Genomic DNA, 5,062 nt, shown 5'->3' with positions numbered 1-5,062 from the left:
GCAGTAAATCACATTGATTTCCAAGTGTCTTTGTAAATCCTGCTGACAAGAACTGCACATTTTAGCAATACTTAATAAGTGCTTTAAAAATTGACAACTGTCTTAAACAGATTTTGAAGTTTCTCTGTTGTACCTGCTTCCAGATTTTAAAAAATCATTTGTGGAAACCAAGTTGATCTCAAGTTCCCAATCACGGGGAGAAGATGGGATTTTGGAAGCCTGCAGAGCCTCAATTTGTTATTGCATGAAGCTGTGCAAATTTGCAAACATTTCCTTCTCTAGTCAGGACCCTATGGAAGGAGCCAGTTTGGTCTGCTGCCTTCAAAGCTAACATTTGTGGAGGCTGCAGTGCGGGAAGCTATTGGGATATTGGAACATTGTCACCTATTTTAATTTGGACATTAGATGCCAGGAAGAGAGAGTATGCAAGCCAATTAGTTCTGCTTCATGTCATGGTGGGGATATATCAGTAGCCTTATTATTCTGGTCATTCTCAGTGAATTTCAGAATGCTGCTTGAAATGGGCTTTCTGTATGTGTTGAGTGTGTGTTCAGTGGGCTGTCTGGGAAGAAAGATAGGGGAGGGCCAAGGCCTGGGTGTCCTAAAACACATCATTATTTTATTGAACTAATCAGTTAGAGAAAGACAGGGCCTTGTGGTTTCTACGAACACTGGACTTAGGTTTGTTTTCAGTCTATCCTTTGGAACCAGAGAAGGCATGAGGACCATACGTGAGCAGGTTTACACTGAAAGCTGGGATAGATGGTTGTCCCCTGGTTGCCATGGCAATGCTGTTCTAGCGTGAGGATACTTGCCTATATTTGTAGCTGTCTCCTACCCATCTTTGGCAGTTTAGCGCAAGAGGCAACTCCCTCATGCAACTACAGAGCACTTATTGGGTTAGGGATTCTTCATTTTGAGTTACAGTTAGTCCTCTAGTATACTTTTGGGAGGACAAATGGACAGGAAAAATTAAGTCACCGAAGGAGACAAGCTTCATGACTCTAATGGAGTTGAATTTATATTTGCTGTTAAAAATAGCTATAGGTTGTTTAGAATCCCAGAGGCAGATGACGAATTAGTTTATCTTTCAAAAGGTACTCATCAAAAATGGGGCAATGTGTGTGTGTGTGTGTGTGTGTGTGTGTGTGTGCATGCATGTGTGTTTTTAAGAGCCTAATTTCTTGTTAAAATTTAAAGTTCAAACAACCCCTCATTTGTAAATTGGTGATAGAGACAATTCTATAATGTTTTGAGAATTAAATGAGCTAATACACATCATGTGCTTAGAATAGTACCTGAAATAAAACGAGCCCAGTAAATGCTCAATGCTATTATTATCATTACTTTTATATTACAGCATCCTGGGTGTTTAATGCTAATGATGGCTCATTGAGCAGATATTAAGCATACCGACCAATTCCAGGTATTTTTCTAAATCTGCCTCAAGGAGCTTGCCAGCTAGGGCAGAGATGAAAGTAGAAAGAAGTAGTTGTTTGAAATATAGGCATGGTCAACATATCCTGGGAAACCTCTGAGCCTGTGTACTCCAGCCCACATAGACCAGTGAGAGAAGGTTTCTAGAAGAGATGGCATAGAGGTGATGGTCACTGATGGCTGCTCCCAGATGTGTGGGATGCGGGGGCAAGGAGACTGGGGAACCTCACTTCCAGGAGTACCAGCCAACGTAGAGCAGTGAGAGAAAGTTTCTAGAAGAGGTGGCATTGAGGTGATGGTCACAGATGGCTACTCCCAGATATGTGGGATACAGTAGCAAGGAGGTGGGGGAAGCCCCCCTTCAGGAGTGCCTTGAGTTGGTTATTTGGACAGATAGGGTGTTCGATGGCCTGGGTCTGTCAGATATTCTTAGCTGTGGAAGATAAGTGCTTAATTGCCTCCTCTCCTTACAATACACTGCTTTATGTTCTCCATGCTGTAGGAATTTTATTCTGTAACAATTTTGTATCAAAAAGTTCTTAATTGAATAATTCTTTTGGACAGTGGTGATTCTGAAGATCATGTGAATTAAGACATCTTAAATTACTGCCCACTTTATGGACAGAACTACTCATTTCTCATTATTTTGCCAAATCCAAGCAAATCTCAGATCAGAATTTATCCCAGACTAACTGAATAAGCTTGAATTCAGTAGTTACACTCATTGCTAAATTGATTATTTTTCTCCTCTTTATCAGTCAGGTAGACACAATCACTTTTAGAGGTTCTTCAGTCTGATTCACAATTAGCTCCTTAGCACATCTTTGGAAGGTCAAACAAGCAGGAAAGATTAAGTCACAGGTGACAAGCTTCTTGCAACCTCCCAAGAAACAAATAACACACTTCTAAGTTCTAAAGAAGCAAAAAACTATTCTAATTTAATTTTATAGATTTAGAGGGTAGAAGCGCTTTCTTACATGGATATATTGTGTAGTGGTGAAATCTAGGCTTTTACAGGATAGTTTTGATTTAGAGACATTAACTGACTTAATCATGGGGCAGCACTTTCTTTATTTTGCAAATTCTCCTTAATGTCACTACCACTCCCCAAGCTGTTTTGATTTGTTTAGATGCAGTAGGGACAGAAAATGAAAAGCCTATTGTATGTGGTCCTATATCAAGTTTATCAGCTTTAAGATTTGAGCTCTTGGTTTTTCTTCCTCAATGATGTAAAAGAAATGGACGTGGACTTCTATATTTGTTTAGAGTCTCATTCTTCTGTCTGTTAAAATCTGAACACATGGCATGACTCAAAGTTGACATTGTTTTGTAGAGTAGAATTTCTCAGTTTTAGTAGAGTTGACATTTGAGGCCATGTAACTTGTGGGGGCTGTTCTGTGGATTGTAGGTTAATTAGCAGCAGCCCTGGCATTCATTCAGAAGATACTGAGAGCACCACTCCAGCTGCCACCCCACCCCACCCTCTGTTGTGACTCCAGACATTGCCAAAGGTCCCCTAGGAGGCACAACTATCTCTGGTTAAGAACCACTTATCTAGAGGAAAATGGTTTGGTAAAGAAATCCTTATAAGCCAGGCATGGTGGCTCACGCCTGTGATCCCAGCACTTTGGAAGGCTGAGGTGGGCGGATCACGAGATCAGGAGATCGGGACAATCCTGGCCAACATGGTGAAACCCCTTCTCTACTAAAATACAAAAAATCTTCCAGGAGTGGTGACGAGCACCTATAGTCCCTGATATTCAGGAAGCTGAGGCAGGGAAATCACTTTGACCCAGGAAGTAGAGAGTGCTGTGACTCAGGGTTGCACCATTGCACTCCAGCCTGGTGACAGAATGAGACTCTGTCAAGAAAAGAAAAGAAATCCTTATAAAGTGGAATTAGCTGAACTCTGCTAATGCCAGAGTGACAAGGGAAGGGTCTGAGTTAGGAGTCACTGTACACAAAGGCTCAGCCCTAGAAAGAAGGTGAAAGGAAAACATGCAGATACAGGTGGTCTCAAGGTCTAGCCTCCATGAAGTGGAGTGCCGCCATGACACTTGCCTGGTGGATTTGCTCTCCTCTTACCCTCACAGTGGTGGATTGAAGATGAAGGCTGGTCTTGAAGGCAGCAAAGAACAGTATCCGGGGATATCAGATAGGAGAAGGCAAATATTATGCAGGGTCACAATCAATGAGGGAGGTGTTGAGGTGGCTACATAGTCAGAAGTGATGCATTGATAAATTACAGACATGGGCTGGGCATGGTGGCTCATGCCTGTAATCCTAGTACCTTGGGAGGCCGAGGTGGGCTGATCACTTGAGGTCAGGAGTTCAAGACCAGCCTGGCCAACATGGTGAAATCATGTTTTGTATTTTCTACTAAAAACACAAAAATTAGCTGGGTGTGGTGGAACACTCTTGCAATCTCAGCTACTCAGGAGGCTGGGGCTGGAGGATCACTTGAACCCAGGAGGCAGAAGTTGTAGTGAACCAAGATCGCACCTGCACCCCAGCCTGGGTGGCAAAACAAGACTATGTCTAAAAAAAAAAAAAGACAGACATGATATACTTCAGTGCCTATGGCATGAAAAAGTCCATATTATTTCCAAATTGTGTATCACTCTGGGTAGTGTTCTCTTTAAGAGTCTACAGAGGCAGGACAAAGCTCTCTTTCTAATTATAAGAACTGCAGCCAACATTTTTGAGCTTGGGGCTCATAACATAAAAAGATTCAGAGAATGATATTAGCACATTTTATAGACGACTGTACTGAGCCATAGAGAGGCCAAAAAAATTGTCCAAGTTTCCACAGCAGATAGTCAGTGGTCATGATAGTGAACCGAATAGTTTGGTTATGGAAGCTGCACCCTACCACCACACTGGAAAGCCATCTTTGTGTCTGTGGACAACTAACTGCCCCCCTAGAGCCTCCACATTCCATGGCCAAATATGAAGCATGGAAAATTATTTGGAGAGGCAAACAAAATTTGGCCGTTTGAAGAAATTGAGATATTTTAATATTGTTCATTTTTTAAATTAATAGTATAGTGAATTCTGGGTCGTGTGGCATTTTTTTGTTGACCATAGGGTAATGATATTTGTAAATGGGCTTTATTGATTTAGACTTTTTGTGATAGAGGATTCAAGTGTGATTTAGGTAAATGTTTTGAACCCAAATGACTACTCCTTTCTTCTTTCTTCAACTCCTCACCACTCCCAGCCCAATATTATTCCTCAGTAGTTATTTATCACCTGGAAGAGTCAGGTGTTTCAAATGAAGTTAGCATGGACTTTTCCCAGCAGGGATGTATTTTTTTTTTAATATCTAAATGTCAGCCTATGATCCTTGCTTATAAGGTTCCAGAAAAAAGGGGGCAAAAGGAATTGAAAGCCAAATCACAAAAATATGTGAAAACTCCAACTAACAAGAATTTCACAGCAGCTATAAGCTGATAACTATTTTATTAAAGCAACGTGGAGTACTACTAAATACTACTATGTCCTGGAAATGTAGGAAATTGGTTGAAGTTGTCTTTCTCTTGTGAATCCCATTTTTTGTTTGTTTGTTTGTTTGTTTGTTTTTATTTTTTATTGTCTTTTAGGTTTTAGGGTACATGTGAAGAAC

The 5,062-nt window shown here is 40.9% G+C and overlaps 1 protein-coding gene across 2 annotated transcripts in view; it reads left to right on the top strand.

Moving 5' to 3' along the window:
* The window catches only part of ARHGAP6 (Rho GTPase activating protein 6), a 542,269-nt gene that overhangs the window by 362,753 nt on the left and 174,454 nt on the right, over positions 1-5,062 (top strand). The window lies entirely within an intron of this gene.

The sequence above is a fragment of the Saimiri boliviensis genome, chromosome X (genome assembly GCF_048565385.1).
Source record: "Saimiri boliviensis isolate mSaiBol1 chromosome X, mSaiBol1.pri, whole genome shotgun sequence".
Lineage (NCBI taxonomy): Eukaryota > Metazoa > Chordata > Mammalia > Primates > Cebidae > Saimiri > Saimiri boliviensis.
The sequence above is the reverse complement of the archived record's forward strand: the minus strand, read 5'-3'. Positions and strand labels throughout refer to the sequence as shown.